This window comes from Rhinopithecus roxellana, chromosome 7 (genome assembly GCF_007565055.1).
Source record: "Rhinopithecus roxellana isolate Shanxi Qingling chromosome 7, ASM756505v1, whole genome shotgun sequence".
NCBI classification, from domain to species: Eukaryota; Metazoa; Chordata; class Mammalia; order Primates; family Cercopithecidae; genus Rhinopithecus; species Rhinopithecus roxellana.
The window spans coordinates 83218668-83242460 of record NC_044555.1 but is presented as its reverse complement, the minus strand read 5'-3'; the positions used below and the strand labels follow the sequence as shown (position 1 = coordinate 83242460).

The following is a 23793-nucleotide window of genomic DNA, read 5'->3' as shown; positions in this document are numbered from 1 at the left end:
CCGGATATAAGCAATTAAGTCTTCCTGGAAATCACTTCTGATTCTTACAGATTAAGGGCTATCTACATCTCTAAACTCCTGACTGATTTTTCCTTTAAATCTGCATCAAATACGTCTATTCCCCTCCCCTGGCATCCCTCACATTGCTTCTACAATAGTGGCACAAGTCAGTTTAAATGCCTCCATTTTTATGTACTTTTTCATTGAGATATCACTTACATACAGTAAAGTGCATAAAACTTAAGTATACAGCCATGTTAAGGTCATTCAGGTTCAAATATAGAATATTCCCAGTGCTCCAGTAAACTTCCTCAGGCCCCTCCCAAGATAATCACTCTTCTGTATCTCAGAGGAGGACTTTGCTTGGTTTTGAACTTCACATAACTGATACGCCACCTTTCTCTTTCTTATCAGAAATGCAGCCCTAGATAGGATGACAGGTCCCCAAACACATCAACATGCTACACTCAGGCCCTCTGACCCTCATGCATGAACACTGCAGCTCTAGGTTCTCAGGTATCCAAAATCCACTTCTAGTTCTGCTCTGTAGGACATCAGACCCACTGCCATGGGGCAATGAGCTGAATTATAACAAGATTCAGCTTTATCTGCAGCAAGATGGGGAGGTCTTGCTTCCCATAGGGACTTCCCTTTCAGTTGAGTGGACAACTTAAGAGCTAGAAACAGCCAGCCTGGGTCTGAAGCCTAGCTTTCTCATTTTCTAGCTGTGTGACCTCAGGCACATTTCTTCATACCTCTGTGCCTCAGTTTCCTCATCTGAAAAATGGAGACGACAACAGTACCTGCTGCCATAGATATTGTAGGGATTAAATGCTTAGAGCACTGCTTGAAACATGGTACTTCATAAAGTTTAGATATTATTATTATTATAATCTAGACAATACTCTTAATGCCTAGACCAGCTGGCAAACGTGCACTGCGCACATACAAACAAACACATGCTCACAGATGCACACATATATATGCACATATACTTACACACACACGTGTGTGTGTGTGTCCACACATATGCAACTGCAACTCCCCTCTGCTCAGGCTATAGATGACAAAAATTCTCCTCACCTTCCTACAAAGCTCCTGCTCATTAAAAACCAGAGGCAAGAGATCAAAGTAAAGGAAGTGTAAAACAAGGAGAGGAACCTCATTCATAAGGAACATATTTGCCTTAAGTAGGTCTGGGGAACTCAAATGTCTCCCTCTCTGAGTGCACACTGGGTTCACTCATTCTGAGATGGCACTATGTGAGCTGGAAGTCACCAAATAGCCATAATTCCTGATGGGAGACCTGATTCATGGGTCCCAAATCGAAAGGAGAAAGGCAGGTGGATTCCTCGCATTCTCATTAGAGCAAATACTAGGTACAAAATCAAGTCATCTCAGAGTATCATCTTAGAAATTCTGTTGGCTTCTAGAATTCCATGACATCTATGAAATGTCCCAGATCTCCAAGCTGGAGAGAAATAGGAAAGTGGCATTAGGTAGTATCAAGATGTCCTTGGCTCTAAAGGGAATATATTTGACAACTCTAAAGATTTTTTTTCTAGACAGCAGTGAAAGTTTTCAGAGATAGATGCTGTGATCATAAGTAAAGAACTTTCCCATTAAAACATCTAGTATAATTACAAATATCCTATGATATATCTGTCTCCAGCATTTCACCCAGGAGGTTACCATGGGATGAAAATATACTGCTATACATAAGAGGATCAGAAGGAAGCAACTCAAAACCCAATCTTAAAGATCAGTTCAGGCCGGGCGCGGTGGCTCAAGCCTGTAATCCCAGCACTTTGGGAGGCCGAGACGGGCGGATCACGAGGTCAGGAGATCGAGACCATCCTGGCTAACACGGTGAAACCCCGTCTCTACTAAAAAATACAAAAAACTAGCCAGGCAAGGTGGCGGGCGCCTGTAGTCCCAGCTACTCCGGAGGCTGAGGCAGGAGAATGGCCTAAACCCGGGAGGCGGAGCTTGCAGTGAGCTGAGATCCGGCCACTGCACTCCAGCCCGGGCGACAGAGCAAGACTCCGTCTCAAAAAAAAAAAAAAAAAAAAAGATCAGTTCAACAAGGAGGGGACTTGGGACTGGAACAGTGATGGAGCTAAAAGACTCTGAAATCCGGCCGGGCGCGGTGGCTCACGCCTGTAATCCCAGCTCTCAGGGAGGCAGAGGCGGGAGGATAGCTTTAGCCCAGGAGTTCGAGACCTGCCTGGGTAATACAGAGAGACCCCGTTCTCCACAAAAAGGAAAAAAAAAAAAAAAAAAAGACTCTGAAATCCCAGGATGGCCAGTAATGTATTGTATGAAATAAGGAAAGGCCTTTCTAAGCAAAAATAGTTATACTTCTTTAGATCTCAAAGAATTTCAGATCTAGCTATTTCTTCCTGTTTTACAATTAAAGAAGAAAGAACAACAGAAAATCCTCTCTCTCTCTCTCTGTCTCTCTCTCTCTCTCTCTCTCTCTCTCTGTGTGTGCGCGTGTGTGTGTGTGTGTGTGTGTGTGTGTGTGTGTGGCCAAAGTCCAAACTTTTATTGTTGACTCAAAATCTTGCTAATACTGTGTCTATTTGTTTTCAAAGTGCTGGCCAGCAAATGTTGATATTAGCCAAAATTACTTGGACTTTGGCCATTACATGTATATAAAAACAATGAAATTTTATTTCCTTTTCCTCATCATTAGTGAGCCTATTGGCTTAAAATACTTTGAAGTTTTCCAAAGCAGTTCTGTGGTTTATAAACACTCCAATAGCATCATCAATAAAAACTACAATATCCACCTGCCCCTTTTGCCCTCAGTTAGAAAACTGCATAAGAACTAGATATCTAATTCCCACTTAATTGCTTGTGGTAAAAAGAGGGGGACAAATCAACCCTGCTCACAGGTTCCAGTTAACAGGATTGAATTATTTCATAAAATTAAAAAGATGTGCTTTCAGAGTTAGAATCTTGTGATCCTAATGCCTAGCAGACACAATTTGACTTTGGGGCAGATGGGAAAGAGAAAATTCATAATCCCTACCCTAAAGGTGAGTCAACGAAACATCACCCCTTAGCTCCTGGCTTTCTGAAAATAAGCAGAAATCAAGAGAGTAGACAATTAATACTGGCCTTCATTTCAGAAACACATGGAGACCTATCTTGACAACTATCTTACCCAGCTTCTCACTACCCAGCAAACACCAACAGGCACCCACAAGCTAGGTGCAGTCATATGTGCCATTTAGGCCAAAATTAAAGAGTTGGCAATGTTACTTACTGATTGCATCTTTAGGACAGTGAAAGCTGAAGCAACTCATAAAGTTCATTCAAAAAAAAAAGTTTAAGATATATTAAGCCTAATTTTGTTATCCAAAAAAGAAAATCTGCAATAATTAAAGGGGATGTTGTAAAAGAATATTTAGTGACACAGAAATATATTCTTGCTCTAATAAGTGAAAAAAAATTAATTTACAAAGCAATATGTAGACTATAAGCCACTTTTTTTTTTATTATACTTTAAGTTCTAGGGTACATGTGCACAATGTGCAAGTTTGTCTGCAATAATTAAAGGGGATGTTGTAAAAGAATATTTAGTGACACAGAAATATATTCTTGCTCTAATAAGTGAAAAAAAAATTAATTTACAAAGCAATATGTAGACTATAAGCCACTTTTTTTTTATTATACTTTAAGTTCTAGGGTACATGTGCACAATGTGCAAGTTTGTTACATATGTATACATGTGCCATGTTGGTGTACTGCACCCATTACTCGTCATTTACATTAGGTATATCTCCTAATGCTATCCCTCTCCACTCCCCGCTCCCCACAATAGGCCCCAGTGTGTGATGTTCCCCTTCCTGTGTCCAAGTGATCTCATTGTTCAATTCCCACCTATGAGTGAGAACATGCGGTGTTTGGTTTTCTGTTCTTGCGACAGTTTGCTGAGAATGATGGTTTCCAGCTGCATCCATGTCCCTACAAAGGACACAAACTCATCCTTTTTTATGGCTGCATAGTATTCCATGGTGTATATGTGCCACATTTTCTTAATCCAGTCTGTCACTGATGGACATTTGGGTTGACTCCACGTCTCTGCTATTGTAAATAGTGCCGCAATAAACATACGTGTGCATGTGTCTTTATAGCAGCATGATTTATAATCCTTCGGGTATATACCCAGTAATGGAATATATAAGCTACTTTTCTTAAAACACATACAGAACAAAACCTCAAGGATATATACCAAAATATTAACAGTGATTCTCTCTGGGTGACAGAGTTGGAGATTATTGCTATTACTTTTATTTTATCGATCTTTATTTTTTAAACTGTGTTCATTTAATAGGTTTTATACTTCTATACTAAGAGAAAAAGTAAAAACTGCTGCAAGATTCAGTTTTACTTAAGTCCTAACTCTGCCAAGAGTCCAAGACCAATGTTTGGTCAAAATTCTTCCCTAGAACAATCTGCAGCTATACACAACAACATGGATGAATCTCAAAAACATAACACTGAATGGAAAAAGCCAGACACACAAAAAATCATTTAGCACAAACTAAATGATTCCATTTACCTAAAAACACAAAAAGAGGCAAGATAACACTATGATGTCAGAAGTTACGGCAGCATTAACCCTTGGGGTAAGTAGATACTGTTAGCACTATTTATTTTTTTGCATTATTTCCAGGGTTTCTAGTTGTACTTAGTGGGAAGGACCTAGGAGAAATGAGTCTTTCGCATCTTGTGTGGACTTCCCAGCCTAACACAGATCCTGTTTAAAATACCTCCTCTGTTGTAAAAGACAATCTGGTGGCCAAATGAAATGCTTGATGTGCCCTTTGGGCTCTGATCTACACCACAAGCAGCCAATAGCACATATCCAAAACTTTACAGATACAAGTTTGCATCCCAGCACACGCATCAGGAAGGAAGCATTTCCAAACTCATTTTCCCCCACATTTCAGTGCTCACTGGCTGGTAGTACCAAAAAAATAGTATAAACAGGGGGTGAAATAAAAGCCATCACAAATAAATGATGCTCTTGCTATAACATTGCAAAAACACAAAGCCAACAAGACAGTTCTGGATGGGAAAAAAAAAGTGCATAAGACTTCCAGAACCCTTCTCAGCACCATTTCCCAACACTCTCACATATTGGGCCAAAGAAATTCTTCAGAACGTAGACAAATGGGAAGTCAGGAAGGACAGAAGGAAATGTGGTGAAGGTAGGAAGGAAGAGAGGCCTCTGGGTGCCTGTGGTGTGCTGGGTAAATTCCCAGGGTTGCCTCCCCAAATCCTCCCAGCCAACTACAAACCAGGCATTGCAATGCAGTAAAATATGGGGGGAAACTTGAGGCGCAGCCAGTGAGAGTAGTGCTCCCCAACTTTGGCTGTATATTAGAATCACCTAAGGAGCTTTTAGAAATCCCAATGTGATGCTCAGGCACAGTCTATACCAATTACTTCTGGATCTCTGGAATGGGACTCCGGCACCAGCATTTTAATAAACTCTCCAATTTATATCCAACGTGCAGCTAAGTTTGAGAACAAATGGCTTAGAGAAAGCACTTCCTAAATTTTAATGCACATACACTGGATATTAAAATTAGATTCTGTTTCAGTAGGTCTAGGGTGGGACCCGAGAATGTGGTGCTGTTGGTCCCTGACCCAACCTGGCCTAATAAGGGTATGGACCACAGCCTGTCAGGAGCTGCAGGAAACCTAATTTCAATTAGGGGCAGAAACATGTTCCAAAATAGATATTTTTCTAGCCCCTTGTGCCTGCTTGCACACAATGAGTTTCCAGATCCATTTCCCCTTTGTACTAATGCATATGTGTGGGCCCTCATTTTGCCTTCCTCTGCTTTACAGAGAAGCTAATGGAAGTGCAAGACACCAAGTTTCTGGAACATCAAGTCAGAAAGAGCCAGCTGCCTCCCTCAGTTCCACCCTGGTAGCTAAGAGAGGCTGACTCCACTGGGGAAGTAAGGGCTCCCTTACTTCTATACACTCCCTTATTTGACAAGATATTAGGCACAAGCCATGCCAGATTGTGTGCATTAATGAAGTCCACATGTAACTGCTTAAGAGTAAACACTCACTTAATCCCATGTAGCTGAAATGTCTAACAAACGAATTAGCTGGTGGCATCCACTTAGGATATATGATCCAATTTATATTATGATTTCTTTCTAAGGGCTGAACTGATTTCGACACATATAAAAATGTGGTTTCAATCACCCACAATCGCACCATTTGAACAAGGCGGAGGGAAAGGCTTTTAAAGGGCCCAGACCTGAAGGGAGCAAATTACAAGATGGAATGAAGGAAATTTGCAATGCGGCTGGAAAGGGGAGGTAGGGAACCTTAGAGGCATTGCTACTGCCATCAAGGAGCCCAGGAGACTCATCTGCACTGCTGGGTTCACTCAGTGGTGGGCCACTAATCAAGCATGTAGGTGCAGCCTTAAGAAACAGCTCAGAGTATTCCTCACCATCTCCTCCTTCAGACTGCTTTCATGTCCATGGACAGTTCAGGGGACCCAGAATCATTCATGGACAGTCAAGCTATGGGGAGAGGACAGGGCTCTGGCAAGCACCAGGTGGCTGTCCTAAGACCAAACAGAATAGCATGTTTACATGCTCAAAGAACCTCTATCCATATTGGCTTCAGCTAACCATGCCAAGAAGAAGACATGGTGGAATACCTCAGGAGGCTAGGAAATTCACGAAAATATTTCTCAGTATATGGTTGTTGGCTTTTTCTCATTCTATTGTCACAACAACTCTATAACATAGTAATATGATTAGTGTCTTTTTACACATGAGAAAACTGAGGTCCAAAGGCCAAAGTCACCTAGCTGGGTAATAGTGTTGATTCTAGGGAGTATGACTCCAGAAACCAAGTACTTAATGAATCCTGTGGTCTGAGGCCTATGTGTTCCCTTGGGCCTTGCTGGCATGGCCTGATTTCCTATGGTACATCTGAGACATCAATGTAGCAGTCTTTAGAATAGCCATGCAACTGCTGAGATCGGGCCGTGCCAATGTCCTTTAAAATGTGAATCCCACAGCTGTTCACATGAAGAGGCACTCGGGGCCACAATAGCTTGTCACTGTCTGTCCATTTGAATGCAGAAAACACGGAAATAACTACTCTGTTTTTATGTGCTTAGGACCAGGCTAGTGATTTTCACATATATCTTATCCCAGTTTTTATAGAGAAAAAAATAAACAGGTACTGAGAAGTTATGTAACTTTACAGTCAGCTATTTTGCTTTTGAGTAAAGAGCATCTGGGCCTAAATCTGGTGATTTCCCCCCCACTCTAATCTATGCTAGAATTATGCTAAATAATGACCCGAATTATCTGACGCAAATTTCCTTGGAAGAGCATGAAACGTCCATTTATTCTCTCAACATGAATGTTGAATGCTTCTCCCTAGTCACACCAAGTTCCATGTGAAACCTTGTGGCTGGGACACATTTTCCAGACTTTCTTGCAGTTAAGTAGAGCTGTGTAACTGAGTTCCAGCCAATGGCAAGTGCAGAAGTGATGTGTTTCTCTTTTAGGTCTGACCCATAAAAACCTGCCAAATCCGCCATATTTTCCTCCCTTATCTGCTGGCTCAATTCAAGGCTCTTTGGCACTGGGGAGTGGCAGAGCCAATGGTAGAAGGAGTTTGGTCCTTAGAATGACTGCATGGAGCAGAGCACTCTTCTATCAACCCACACTGGACTATAACATAAGCAAGAAATCAAATATTACTGTGCTATACCACAAAGACTTTAGCATTTATTTGTTATGACAGTTAACCTATCCTGACTAATACACAGATCACACTCATTTCCTTTATCTTGCCACTTAAAAAATCTTACTTATTGTTTGTCAATGATTTTCCAAGTGTGGTTCCTGAACAGCAGCAGCAGGAGCTTATTACTAACACAAATTCTCAGGCCTCCCTCCAGACCTACTAAATCAGAAACTTGGGGGCAAGGGTTGTGAGCCCAAACATCTTGTTTAAACAAGTCCTCCAGGTGATTCTGATGCTCATTCAAGTTTAAGAACCACTGGCTTAAGTGAGCAGAAATTCACTGGTGAAATCTACAAGACTTCCTGCAAGGCTCACCCAGCTCCTCCTTTTCTGATCTCTGTTCCATTCACTCATTTTGGCCCTTAACTACATATGATCACTGTCATTGTGACCACACTGCTTCCCCTGTGCTGTGCATGCTTGTCTCAGGTTCCCATGGGGCAGAGAACACCTCCCTTGCCTATTGGTAAATGCAGGAAGAAAGGAAGGAAGGAAGGAAGGAAGGAAGGAAGGAAGGAAGGAAGGAAGGAAGGAAGGAAGGAAGGAAGGAAGGAAGGAAGGAGGGGGGCGGGAGGGAGGGAGGGAGGGAGGGAGGAGGGAGGGAGGGAGGAAAGGAAAGACTGAAAGGAGGAAAGGGAGGTGAGAAGGGACATTACCCATGATACAGTACAGGGCAGGAAAACCAAGTCACTAATTACTGACATTCAGAAAATAGAAAGTGTCAAGCGCCAAAACATTAGGTGACTGCTCAAGCCACAATTCAGTAAACATTCTCACCCTCTCAGTATCTCAGTTTCATCTATATAGTTGAGATAATAATGAAACCTACTCTCACTGGAATGAGATGAGGATTTAAAGAGAATTGTGTAAGGTGCTTAGAATAATGCCTGGCATGTAGAAAGTACTCTATAAAGATTAGGAGTTACATCTTATTGGATGACTGACCTGGGGAAGCCATCCAACCTCTCTGAGCCTCAGTCTCCTCATCTATAGAAAAGGATATTGCAAGGATGAATTGAGATTATGGATGGTAGGTGCAGAGCACCATGATCAGCACGGAGGAGGGGCCAGACTGAGGACTCGTGAACTCCCTCTTCCCCAACATCTGCCGTCTTTATATTACTAGGTCTTACTTGTGCAATGCAGTGGAAAAGAATACACATTTCCAGGAAAATAGGGTATAAGTCAGACAGAACACAGTTCACAGCTGGGAGTGGTGGGTGAAGGGCAGTCACTGAGAGCCTGGCCTTCCTGGGAGAGTTTGGAACCAGAACAGAAACTGACCCAGTCCCCCAGAGAGATGACCTACAGGAGGATAGCTCCTTGGGCTCCCCAAATCCCTGCTTAATTTTAAAACAAACAGCAACAATGGCACCATTGACTCTGATTCAGAGAAATCTGTCTAACTTTGAAAAACTGCAAATGGCAGCTAGAGAGCAAAGGTTAGCCACAGCTCATCTCAAACTTGCTATTAATGGATTCCAAAAAGGAGAGGGGTTGCTTATTTCTGACCTCCTTCCAGTTCGCCCCTGCCTGAACTGAGGCCAGAGAGACAGGAAGACAAGGAATGTCCTTCCAAACTCTTTTCTTTTTTAAGATTAAAAGCAAATTTACAAGGTTAAGAAAACTCATAATGTTTACTTAGGGTGAAGAGGCATGCAAGAGGAGCAAGGAAGGTGGCAATTTTAAGCTTTATTTTCTTCTCACTCTCTGGCTTCCATCTGTCCTTGAGGTCCATTTCTTGGATGTTTCGATGTAAAATCTCCTAGACTTGTGAACTGGTACACTTGAAAGAGCAATTTGGTCATCTCCCACAAAGTCAAAGACATACATGGCCTTCAACCCAGCGAGTCCATCCTTAGGTGCATCTCCCACCCTGGAACTTCCATATTTGTGGACCGTGACCCACATGGTAAAAGTAGTTACTGTATTATTAAACTGTTTCCTTTATTAATTTATTATTATTATTATTTTTTTACTGAGTCTTGCTCAGTCACCCAGGCTGGAGTACACAGGCACATTCTCAGTTCGCTGCAACCTCTGCCTCCTGGGTTCAAGCAATTCTTCCACCTCGACCTCCCGAGTAGCTGGGATTACAGGCATGGACCACCAAGCCAGCTAATTTTTGTATTTTTAGTAGAGATGGGGGTTTCACCATATTGACCAGGCTGGTCTCGAACTCCTGACCTCAAACGATCCACCCACCTCAGCCTCCCAAAGTGCTGGGATTACAGGTGTGAGCCACCACGCCTGGCCTGGTTTCCATTTTAATTGGGTGACAAAGTAAATTCTGTTACTTTGTCATTGAGACAAGTTTAATGAAACGGTAACTACTCTTACCATGCGCAACATATTCTGATATTTTCCAGAGCCGTTGATTCTATGTCATTTTCTAAAATACTATTTGCAACCCATTTGTTCAAGTTCGTGATCCATGAATGGGTCACAACACACACTGTGAAAAGCTCACACATATATGCACAAAAGCAATGTATGTTCATTGTAGCATTGTTTGGAGGAAGAAAAACTAGAAGCATCTGAAGTGTCTATCAATAGGAGAATCGATAAATAAATGGAAGTAGTTTCATATAATGAACTCTATATAGCAATTAAAAAGGAATCAATGGGAGCTACAAGTAACAATATGAATAAATCTCCATACATAATGTTGAGCAAAAATGACAAGTTGCAGAAAGATTACAACCAGTACAAAACAAGGTCTACAAATTTTAGAAAATGCACAATAATACCAAATGCTGCTTAAGAATATATAAATATATATTAAAATATGAGGACATGGCTGGGAGTTATTAACACCAAATTTCAGGGTGTGGTTGCAGAAGGTGATGCTATTAGGGAGAAATCTACAATCACAGTTTTCTTTGTAATAGTTTATTTCTTAATCTTGGTGGTGTTTCTTATAGCATTCTCTTTTTCTCATGTATATGACATTTTTATAGTTAAAAAAAATTCCTCCATGGAACAGAAGTCTTGGGACAATTTTGCTTCTTCCTTTTGGATTCAACAGAATACAAGTTTTTCACTCTTAGCCTCAATCTCCATCAAAGAGCAGAAGGTGACCTCAGGATGTAGACCTATGGGCACATGCCCCACCCCCCACCCTGCCACCTTTCTTCCCAATCTCTCTTCCCAATCTGTCAATGTGCACCGATTTTGAAGGAAGATGGAGGAACTGATGCTAGATCTGGGACTTCTCTGGAAAAATGGGGAGATCATGCTGAAATTCACTGAGGTCCCTAGAGAGGTGTCAGCAATGGTGGAGGCCATTACTCCAGACCACATGCTTCCCCAACACTACCCATAACACCTCCCCTGGGTCTAGAGAAGCCACAGAATCTAAATATGGTATGTAGTGCCTCATTTCCAATTTATATCAGGATCCTCAACAGTCTCCCCTCCCAACCAAATTCAGGCAAATGCTGGTTCAGATTAAATTTTGTTAGTTTGGCCATCTCTATATATCACCAAGGAGAGTGTTGGAAAACTATTTCTTGCTGAAGACATCCCCATTTTATAATTGGAGTGATTTTTTTTTTAGATTTCTGTCACCAGAGCTAGAATTAGAACTTTCCAGATTCACAGAATCTTCTAGCTGAAAGAAGTCTTAGACCAGTGCTTTACCAATGTTAATGTGCAAGCAAATCTCCCAGGGAACTTGTTCATATGCAGTTTAGGGTGCAGGAGATTTGCGGTGGCCCAATGGTGCTGGGTTGAGAACCACTCTGGCAACAGCAAGGTCTCAGAGCACCCTCCCCACCTCCTTTAAAGATGAGAAAGCTGCCGAGGCCTAGGGAGGAAAATGACTCACTCACTGCCTCTCAGGACCAGGATCTGGCTCTTCAGAGTTGTGCTTCAGTATTTTTTCTACAGCAGTTATCAGTTGCTGGATACAGCGATCCAGCTAATTAGCCGTGGGGCCATGAAGTTTCTGGTTATTGCAAATGTAAAGGACAGCATCAGCCCATGAAACTGTTGCTTCTGAAAGTGGGGTTCACAGACCAACACAACTGGTATCCCCTGGGAGCTTGTGAGAAATGCAGAATCCCAGGCCCTGAGCCCAGACCTACTGAATCTGCATTTTAAATAAGATCCCTAGATGATCCACGTATGCACTAAAGTTTCAAATGCACCAGCCTAAGCAATACACAAACTCGCATACCTGATGGCAATTCTCCATGTGTCACTATATCTTTTAAAAAATTTATTTTTAATTGACAAATAAAAATTGTATGTATTTATCACATACAGCATAATGTTTTGAAATGTATCCTAGGCACAGACCACTAGCTCACTCGTTTGCTCTTCCTCTCCCTCCCTCTCTTAGAAATGCTCACACACAGTACACACAAAATTAGCATACACAACTGATGCTTCCTCAAGGGCTTGTATCTGTGACTTAAAAATAATAGGAAACATTTGTTGGACACTTGCCAAGTACTTTATATGTGTTATTGAATCCTCATGACAGTCCTGTGATGTGGAAACTATCACTATCTCTATTTTACAGATGGGAAAATCGAGGCTTAGTGTGGTTACGCAATTCACTCAAACCTTACCGGAAGTGCTACTGGCCGATGAGGAAAAACTGAATGTCAATTGCTTCCCAAATTCTGATCTAAAAAGATGCCAGGGAGTTGATCACTATGACACTGAAAACTGAAGCCTTCCTGGGAGAGGCCCAGGGATCTCATTCCTGTCCTGGATCTGGGCCCCATTTCCCAAGGAGGGAAGGGAAGGTACAGCACTTTGTGACTCTTGCCTGAAGAGCCTGTCTCCCAGAGAAATGGGTGACTGGAAGGAGAACAAACAGTAAGAAGAGAGAGACAATCTAACCTCAATGTGTCAAAGTTGAGGAACGCATCAAATCCTCCTAGTGTGAGGCATCTAATTCTTCTAAACAATGAATGGTTTTCCTGGTGCTTTTCGGACTACAATGTATGTGTGCATGTGTGTCTGTCAGGTCATCCTGAAGAAGCTTGGGCTTGTGTGGGGAAAAGAAAGAGAGATCAGCCTGTTACTGTGTCTATATAGAAGGAAGTAGACATAAGAGACTCCATTTGGTTCTGTACTTGAGATGCTGTTAATCTGTGACCCTACCCCCAACCTTGTCCTTGCAAGAGACAAGTGCTGTGGTGACTCAAGGCTTAATGGATATTGGGCTGTGCAGGATGTGTCTTTGTTATACAAGTGCCTAAAGGCTGCTTGCTGGTTAAAGGTCATCACCATTCTCTTAATCTCAAGTGAGAGAAAAGCATTTGTCTCCTGCCCGTCCCTGGGCAATGGAACATCTCTGTGTAAAACCCGATTGTATGCTTTGTTTACTAAGCAAGGAGAAAATCGCATTTAGGAATAAGGTGGGACCTGCTGGAGCGATGCTACTAAAAGGTTTATGGAGATGTTTGCATATGCATCTCAAGGCACAGCATTTTCCTTTAAACTTATTCATGTCACAGAGATCTTTATCTGCTGATTTTCTCCCTTAAATGATCCTATTGTCCTGCCACTCCCTTATCTTTTTGATGGTAAAGATAATTATCAATAAATACTAAGGGAACTCAGAGACCGGTGCTGGCGTGGGTCCTCTGTAAGCTCAGCGCCGGTCCCCTGGGCCCCACTTTTCTTTCTCTATACTTTGTCTCTGTGTCTTATTTCTTTTCTCAAGTCTCTCGTTCCACCTAACGAGAAACACCCACAAGTGTGGAGGGGCAGGCCACCCCTTCAGGCTTGCACCAGCAGGGGAGGGCAACAGGAACTCTTGAACCTATGGTACTTAAAAAATCAAAACACAGCACGGTATAGTAGCTAGAGACACACACAAAGTGCAACGAATCCTCTCACCTGTATCTCAGGCAGACCAAGCTAATGGCCCACCGCATGTTTTCTGGGTGTGTGAATATCAAGCTGCAGTATCCTTCTCAACACAGTGCTTCCACATCGTGTTGAGCTACTATCAAGTGATGATGGCATGCAATAGGAAACCTACCTGCCATCTCTGCTGAGGTAGTGAGCTTTCCCTGAGCATCAGGAGACCAGGTTTCCGGTCCTAGCTTTGCCACTAACTAGTTGCATAACTTTGGAAAAGGCACTTGGCGTCTCAGGTCTTCTGTTTCCTCAGCTGTCAAATGGGAGAACTTTGGGAGAACTTTGAGGTAAGAGAGGTGATTTCTGGCATAGAACCCAAGGTGACTCTCCTGGACTTCTTGGATTTCAGCAAGACTTTTTTCCCTGTGTGGTGATGGAAACCCAGGCATTCAGCTGGATGTTACACTCACATATCTGAAAAGATACAAGTCAGGCTCCATATTGCCACAGCTGGCCCCCTGCATCAGGAAACCACCAAGGAAAGAGGTGGCTTGATTTTTTTTTTTTTTTTTTTGCCTAAATATTTACCAAGATTCTCCTGGCAAAATGGCTGCAGTATATAACACAGAAATAATCACTAAAATTTTATTTGTAAAGTAGTTTCTATATATCCATATATATTTATGAGGAAAGCATCCAGATATAGATCATTTCCAAACATTTGTTTCCACACCAAGTGTCCAAGGTGTCTAGAAAAATGTATGCCCAAGGGTCTCCCATGAGAAGACAGAACTCGGATAAAGGGAGGGCTTCTCTTTAAATCTCTGAAAAAATCCCAATAACGATAAGGGATTTTGTAGAAAAATAGTAAGAATGGGTCTAAGTTTTTCCTTCAGTTTTATTCTTAAACAAGCTATCCTCTATATTTGGGATGTTTCCCCCAAAACCTCACAACCTTCTGAGAGATGCAACCCTGACTTCAATTCAACACCCAGCCCCAACTTTTTGAAGTTTAAAAAAAAAAAAAAAACATATAAAACAACAACAACAAAAAACACTTTTTTCCAACTCTGTAGTTTGACTGATAAAACCATAAGGTTGAGGCACTGGTTTCATGCTTTCCAAATAAGAGCAAAGTTGTTTACTTTTCATTTTAAGGTAACTCCTCTTGGGTGGGCACAGGCATCTTTGATAGCGAGGATTTCAGGGGATTCCAAACACATGAGCAAAACAATGTGGCCTGGGGAAGGCAGCATGAGTCCTGCAAAACCCAAGCCTGTTTAGTATGCAGGTCTGGGACCTGAGGGTCTCCACGGTTCTCCTGATGGCGGCAAAGACTGATAGGCCCAAGAGTGAGGCAGAAACAATAGCCAGTGGACTCCTCCAATATGTGCAGGGCCCCATGATAACCAGATAAATCCCACTGGATTCTTTGTAACTCCGCTCACTAGCCTGCTGAACCATAAGCTGACAATTCTGATGCTGCAACTTGCCCAACCCCAGTGAAACGTAAACAACAGCAACTCTCAAGCAGGGCTTGCACTTTGGCCCTTTTCTGCTTAAGAACTCAGAGAGAGAGGCGGGTTTCCACATTCCCAATCCTTGTGTTTGCCTTGCCCTCCCCAAATCACCAAGGGCAGGGGAGGAGATAATTAGAGCCCGCAGGCAGAACCTCACTGCTGGTGAAGGCCCACCAGACTTGGAGCTCTGGAGAAAAAGGATCCTTCTCTCCATACACAGGAAAGAGTGCCTGAGAGGTGGCTTCTCTTCAATGAACCATTTTCCTCATTTTGCCCTGCTCCCCACCCATCCCATGACACATCTCACTTTGGGATGCCTTCAGCAACCTGGAAAGCCTTCAGTCCCTCACATACCAGCTAGGTGCTTTACTCCTCCTGGCCTCTCTTTGAGCCTGCCATTCTAATGACTCTTGACCCTGGCTGCACATCAGGATCACCTGGAAAGTTTATTTTAAAAACAAAACAAAACTGATATCTAGACCTACTCTGCCATCCCGTACCCCATCCAAGATTCTGAGTTAACTGGCCCAGTCTACCTCATGTGGCTCCAAAGTACGTCAAGGCCGAAAACCACTGAGCTTTTCCCTCTGCCTGGCACACACCCACTGCCCTGCCTTCCTTCAGCTGATGAACTTTTCATATGCCTCCTTTTGGGTGTTAGTGGAAATGTCACTTCTTTCTAGAAACTTCTCTGACTCTCCCAGCCTGGCCCAGGGCTCCAGCAATGAGCTTCCATAACACCCCTAGTTTTCCTCACATTGCCTTCATAGTATATGGAATTTGTTCATTCAATTGCCTGGCTTCCAACAGATGCCATCTCCAAGAAGGTAGGGGCTACTTCTGGGTATTGCTTGCCATCATGGCCCTCACACCCAACCTAATGCCTGGGCCAGAGTAGGTGCTTAATAAAAAATTGTTTGAATGAATGTGCTTGGTGTCTTCAGCATTGGGTCTTTTCTCCAGGACACATTGGCAGCAATTTTTGAATCAAGTGTTTTCTAAACTACAGTAAAATATTCTGTTCCTCGTTATACCAACTAAGAGGGGAAGTTTCCAGTTGGGTTTTTGATACTTGGGGTAGAATACCTCCCTGGACTTATACTACCAGCAGGTTTGGAGTTCCAGTTTCATTTATATGTCTTCATCCCATGTATAGCAGTGGCTCCCACAATTAGCAAAGACTGAACTTGAAATGCCTTGCTCTGGAATTGAAGACCATCTGTGATTTAGAGTACAGTGTGTATATTTAGAGTATACAGTATAGTGCCTTTTCCAAAGTTATTTGAATGGCAGGCTCAAAGAGAGGCCAGGAGAAGTAAAGCACCTAGCTGGTATGTGAGGGACTGAAGGCAGAGATTGACTAGTTTTTCACAAAACCATTTGCCTTTCCTCTGGACACACTGCTAGACCACAGCTTCCAACCTCCCTGTGGCTAGGTGTGGCCTAAGGCTGGCCAGTGGAATGTGGATGGAAGTGATAAAGGCCATTTCCAGGCAAAGCCCATAAAAACTGCCTTCGCACTCCCCCACACTCACTTGCTCTCATCCTTGGGCTGCTGGCTGAATTCGAGATCCAGTAGAGGACTCCAAGGCCCGAGAGAGAATGAAGCCACAAGATGGAAGAAGCCTGGGTTCTTGAGTGACCATATGTAGCCTAGCACCACCCTTCTCCACCCGCTGCTAGCCCACATTGGTATGAGTGGGAAATAACACTTATTGGGTTAAGTCACTGAGGTTTGGGGATGTTATAGAAGTTAGTTTATCATGGATATACACATTTTTAAAAACTGCACCAATTTACCAAAACTTCAGGGTACATGTAATCCATAAATTCAAAGGTCAAAGTGAAGAAAAATCACCTTGAACCACTCCATATTCCTGTTTTTCAGGCACACAGCTTCTTCCCCTAGAATATGTGTGAAAGAGTTCAGTAAAACTCACTTCTCTACTTTCCAGTTTGGTCAAGTGTTGTCTGATCCTAAACCAAGTGCAGGGATCCTTTCAGGTGCCAGCTGGCGTCCATCTCCCTTTGACCTGCCGCCTTTTCTCTAGGCATCCAGGAAGGAGCCTGGCCTGTGTGTGGACCAACTCTGCTCTGATCTGTTGGACCACCGGCCAAGTGACTTCTCATTCTCTCTAAACAGCCATGCCCTAGAATAGACAGGCCCAGCTCCCCACTAGACAACCACAGCATTTCCAGCTATGAACCAAAGAAGGACAGCAACAGTGAGTAGCTTCCAATCCCAGAACTCAAGTCAAATATTCCATTATTTTTCAGAGACAACCAAGGGGTTTGGGGAGCTTTTATTTAAAAGGGGGAGCAAAAATAACATTTGAAGGAGTTCAAAGAAGAATGAAACCTATATATTTTTTGAAATTGTTGAACTCCAATAAAACTTTAATATCAACCTGTTCTTTGAACTGAACTCACATTTTTATTTATTATGAGTCTCTGGCTCCCACTGTCACCCACCTCTTCAACTTTTACCTTTATCACTTCCTTTAGGAAAACAAAAAACAAGGCAATATGTCATGAAATTGTTGGAGGGATATTCTCTCTGCATGCATAGGTCTCTGTGTTTGTGTTCAGTTAATTAAAAAAAAAACACACCTAGCAATTTAATGGTTTAAGAACATTGTTTCCAAAAAGGATGATTATTTACCAAATACTTATTGCCCTCCATGCAAATCCTAACAGGAAATACCAAAACAATTGACCCAGGCACTATTCTCCAAGGGCTTACCATCTGGAGAAGGGGTTGCATCTAAAGCATAATTCGCTAAAATAAAGGTTAAATGTAGAAAACTCTATAAAAGGAGGTAGAGGCAAAGTGATATAAAAGTGCAGAGGAACAGTGGATTGCTCCCAAGTGGGAAAATGCATTCATTCAATAAATATTCATTCATTTTTCATTCAACAAACATTTACTATCTCTTATATGCTAGGCACTATGTTTGGTACTGTGCACAAAGCAGTAAGGAAGACACACTTAGGCACAGCTTCATAGAAAAGATGGTATCTGAGCAGGGCCAACAGCCATGAGTGGACAGAATAGAGGATAAGAATAACAACAAACACAGTTAAGCACTGACTAAGCACCTTTCTAATATATTACATTTGTCAACCTACTTAATCCTCCCAACAACCACATGAGGTAGATAGTATTCTTACTCCTATTCTACAGATTAGAAAAGTTAAATTGTTTGTCCAGGGTCACACAGAGCTGTGTTTACCCCCTGGGTAGTGTAGCTTCATAGCTGTCATCCTTATCCACTATACTCTAAATCACGGATGGTCTTGAATTCCAGAGCAAGGCATTTAAAGTTCAATCTTTGCCAATGGTGGGAGCCACTGCTATACATGGGATGAAGACACGTAACTGAAACTGGGAGCCTAAACCTGCTGGTAGTATAAGTCCAGGGAGGTATTCTACCCCAAGTTCAAGTAAGTTCAACAAGATGGGAGAAAATTGTTCTATGTGCTCCAGGAACATAAGTGACGAAGCTCTTAGTTGGCCCTGCTTGTGTCATGGAAATCCATACCAGAAAGCCATTTATCAATGAAATTGCACTAAGACCCTTTTGCCATTTTATAATTAAAGACCCTGGGAAAGTGTTCTCATGGAAAGTAGAGGTTTAACATCAGCCTGATCTGATATTAAATTCAGGAGTCTGTTTTAAAGGTACCTTCCCCTCAGTGTGCCATGCCCCTCACCACCACTACACTCACTCCTCATATTCTTCATGGGATAGATGAATTATTGGAGTCCATCAAGCATCTTACTACACTGTTGAGTTTAGGAAAAAGCATGCCCCTTCAATCACAGCCAGTCACAGCACAAATAACAGACTATGTAACTAAGGACCAAATTAAAGGGGGCTGGCAACCACAAGGCTATAAGCTGGGCCATTGTTTGGGGAAATAAACTTAGGAAAGGCAGCTCCAGATGAGACGGCAGCTAACTGAGCTGAACAGCTGGTTTTTGTTCCCCACAGATATGGAGTTGACAGTCCACCAAGCACTCTAGTGGGTCATATTTCCTAGGCATCCCTTATGAGAGGTTAAAAATAAAAAATCCTAGTTCTGGCCAGGGTCACAGAGCCAGGCGGGCCAGTAGTCTCTGGAAAATGAGACCACAAAGGGCTGAAGAAGATAAACTTGTTGCACCCATAAAAATGGCACTGCCAGCCTGGGCACTGCTGAGATCCATTGATGTCTACCCCATAAGAAGTTATTCTCCCTACCTTTCCTACCTTCAGACCTCATGGGACAATAACAGGTCAAAAATGCCTAACCTATTCCTCCAAGGGTTAAACACGGAGTTACCATATGACTCAGAAATTCCACTCCTTAGGTATATAAGAGAAGAAATGAGAACATACGTCCACACAAAATCTTGCACACAAATGACCATAGCATCACTATTCGTAATAGCTAAAAGGTGGGAACAGCCCAAATGTCCATCAATGAATAAGTGGACAAATAAAATGTGATATATCCATATAATGGAATGTATTTCATCCGTAAAAAGGAATGACATACTGATACATGCTACAACATAAATGAACCCTGAAAACATCATGCTAAGGGAAATAAGACACCAAGGATCACATATTGTGCGACTGCATTTATATGAAATGTCCAGAATAGGCAAACCTTTGGAAACAAAAAGTAGATGAGTGGTTGTCAGAGGCTGCAGGGAGGAGTAAATGGGGAGTGACTACTAATGGATGCAGTAATGGCTGCACAACTGTGTGAATACACTAAAAACCACTAAACTGTACACTTTAAATGGATGAACTATATCTTAACAAAGCTGTTATTTTTAAATTTTTTTAAAATAAACATTTTACTCTATAAATGTTTAGCACCCAATAAATAAGAAAAAAGAAAGAAAGAGAAGAAAGAGAGAAAGAGAGAAAGAGAGAGAGAAAGAAAGAAAGAAAGAAAGAAAGAAAGAAAGAAAGAAAGAAAGAAAGAAAGAAAGAAAGAAAGAAAGAAAGAAAGAAAGAAAGGGAAAGGAAAGAAAGGAAGGAAACGAAGGAGGGAGGGAGGGAAGGAAGGAAGAAAGAAAGACAGAGGGGAGGGAAAGAAGGCAAGGAAGAAGGGAAGGAAGGAGAAGGAAGAAGGAAGCAAGGCAGGGAGGGAGAGAGGGATGGAGGAAGGGAAGGAAGGAAGGAAAGAAGGAAGGAAGGAAGGAAGGAAGGAAGGAAGGAAGGAAGGAAGGAAGGAAGGAAGGAAGGGAGGGAGGGAGGGAGGGAGGGAGGGAGGGAGGGAGGGAGGGAGGGAGGGGAGGGAGGGAAAATATGTGCATAATCTGAATCTGAGATCATTTTGGGTGTTCATAGCCATGAACCTCTTTCATGAAGTTTCCAGCCTTCAGCCAAGTTGACCAAAGTGGGTACAGTGAGGGGGAAAAGGCATCAAGTGCTGCAGGCCAAGCTGCAATGTCAGGCATGGAGGGAGGAGACTGGGCCCAAGGGTCCCCCAAACAGCAATGGTGAGAAGTTCTGTGATGCCACCTAGAGAACATTCTTACCACAAACACCCAAAATGATCCACATAGGGTAGAAAAATGGGAAGGCCGTTACATAATTATTAATGCTAACAGCAACTTAGTAATAACCTGACCCTAGGATCAGAGTCAACAATTTCCCATGGGCCACAGCTCAAAGGGGACAATAGCTCTCTCTGCACCATTCTTTTCTAATGCATGGCTCCTGGGTTTGCCTGATCCCCCCCAGTGTGGGAAGAGCCACAGGGTTCCAATGGCTGTTTTCTCTCCATCAAACATTTGCTTATTTTTCTCATCTTAAGTCTTGTTATTGGTAGGACACATGCCTAATGGACGATAAAAGATTCCGTGCGTTGTGTGTTTCAGACAAAAAACAGAATGAAATTATAAGACTGGTCTAAAAACCAATAAAGTTCCCCTTCTCCAATTTCTCCAAAGCTCTTACTGGATTTTGATACCCAGCAAGGGTCCTCAGACACCTTGGAATTGCCCGTAGGAACACTTGATGTCACCGTGGACCAAATCAAAGGGAATTAAACATTAAAGCACTTGGAAAACATTATAGGTCTGTGATGGTTTGATCTGTATAGTGTGCATGCGCGCGTACATACATACACACACACACACACACACACACACCACAGTATACACAGGCAGATGCACCTTTTCTTTGGCAGACTTCACTATCCTTTCTTTAGGAACTTAACCCCAATAAGGAGGTTGATTTCCAAGGATAACGTTGGAAGTTGCTTGCCATCCCTTCTTTTGAAAATCTCTATAGAATTCCACAAGTGTGTGCGTCTTCGTTATTAACAATGGCTATTTCTGCGTGTCTCCATTGGTCATCTCTACATCCCCAATGCCTGGTATAGTGCCTGATGCACAGTTGGATTAAATAAATATTTGATAAATTTAATTGCAGTTGGAATTCAAGAGGAGATGAGGGAACAGGCAGAAGCTTTGGTTGTGGTGAATTGGGGCTTAATGACTCTTGTTTATACACACACACACAGAGAGAGAGAGAGAGAGAGAGAGAGAGAGAGAGAGAGAGAGAGAGAGAGAGAGAGAGAGAGAGGTGCATTCAAGGAGATAAGAAGGCTGGAAACCAGGAAGTTCCAAAAGGGCATAAGTTGACTCTCCAACTCAACTTTCTTAAACTGGGGCTCACATACCACTGGGGTCCCCAGAGACTTTCTGGCAGTATGTAGGCATATGGATAGCTTTAAGAGATTCAGTTTCCATATTTTCTGCTTCCATATGCGTGCCTCCCAAAGCTGACCTGCCATCTCTGTGGCCGCTCTGCTTCTCCATATTCCCTTTTCACAGCTGCCCTCCTCCTTCTTTAATAAAGAAAGGAAAATTGCCCACCTATTCTCAATCTTACGAGGGTGCAATTTCCTAAGGAGTAAAAATCTCCTCAGCCCCAAACCAAGGTATCATTTGAGTCAGCATCAGTTTAGAGGGAGAATTCCCAGGGCAAAGAAAGAGCATTTCAAAAAAATTTGAAGGCCACGGTGCCATATTTTACTCAGGCAATAAATTCATAGCACAGCTTTGTGCCTTATAGATCTATCTGACCAGCCAGCTGCCTACTTATCCTAAAACCAGAACTCAGAAGGATGAAGATTGGCCAAGTACACATGTTAACACATTCACTTGAATCAATGAAGAAACTCCTTTCTTTATACTCACTAAAAGCTAGTCTGGCTTGGCTGATGGCTTGACAATCAGAAATGACTTTGGAGTTAGGTCATGTAACCTGACCTAATAATTTTTTCATAAATTGAAAGGTTTTAATGAAGATATACTTAAAGCATGTATACGATATACACCAGTGCTTCTCAGACTTAAATGTGCACATGAATCACCTGGGGATCTTATTAAAATGCTTATTCTGATTTAGTGGGACTGGAGAGGGACCCAAGATTCTGCATTTCTAACAAGCTGCCAGGGGATGCTGATGTTGCTAACTCATGCATCCGACTTCGAGCTGTGAGAACATACAATGTGCTGGAAAATATACTTTTGTGATGAATTCAACTTATGATTAGAAAATTCAGATATCAAATGTAAAATATACAAGGGGTGCTTGATTTTTTCAAAAAAAAGTATTTTTAGGAAGTATTCCAACAAGAAAAGGTGGTAGACCTCCAATGTGGGTCACAGCTGGCAGTCTGACCCCAAGAAGTTTGAACCCAGCCTCTATTATCTGTGCAAGACAGAACTATACTTCTGCTTTGGAGTTAATCCCAGAAGAATTTACTTCTTTTCCAGCCCTTCACATAGCTTGTGCTTTATGGTGACAGACTCAATGACCCAAACCTTCAGCTGTGGGAATCACGGCTTCAGCCATTGAACGCACACAGCCCAGTCAGCTGGCAGAGTGGGCAACAAACCTACAAACAATCAGCAAGGCACTCAGGTTCTTGATTAAAGAGTAAATGGCTTCATAAACACAATCATAACAACAGCGGCATGAGTTGGTGCATATCAATGTGCACATTTGGGTAGAGAGGGCCCAGAGACACATATTTTGGCAGGTGCTAGGTCTTGGCAAGACTGTAAGCAGAATCACAAAGCAGCCCAAGTCTGTGGTCAGTCCCAACTTCCTATCAGTACCCCTTTGCCATCCAGGCACCCCATAAAGGTGGATTGGGTCTCTTCCACATTCCATTAAGTGTAGCCTCAATTCCCAACACAAACCCACACCACACCTCTTTTAAGGAATTTTATAGCAAAAACTTAACCTAAACGTGTATCCCCAAATCCTCTGAACTAGCAAAATCCTATTCAGGTTTATCTCCATGTCAGAGAGGTGGGAAATATATCAAGTTCTGTCAGCAGGTCAGCCAGGCCGAGCATACCAAGTGATCTGGGTTTATAGACAGCAGATTAATCTCAAAGCTGGAACTACTTTAAGACCAGGAAGTAGCCTCTTTTCTGATTAAAAGATAAGTCAATAATTCTGGGTCCTTGGTCCACCACTGTGATAGATCCCTTGCAAAACAGGCACTCTCAGGCAGTCTTCTCTGCAGAGCAACCATGATGGATACTGACTACTGCCTTGAAAGTGCTTTGACACCCCCAGATGGAAGGAACTAATCAATTGTGCTTCTCACTTAG

The 23793-nt window shown here is 42.4% G+C and overlaps 1 protein-coding gene across 2 annotated transcripts in view; it reads right to left on the bottom strand.

The window, feature by feature from the left end:
* Positions 1–23793, bottom strand: part of NHS (NHS actin remodeling regulator) — a 366539-nt gene that overhangs the window by 290650 nt on the left and 52096 nt on the right. The window lies entirely within an intron of this gene.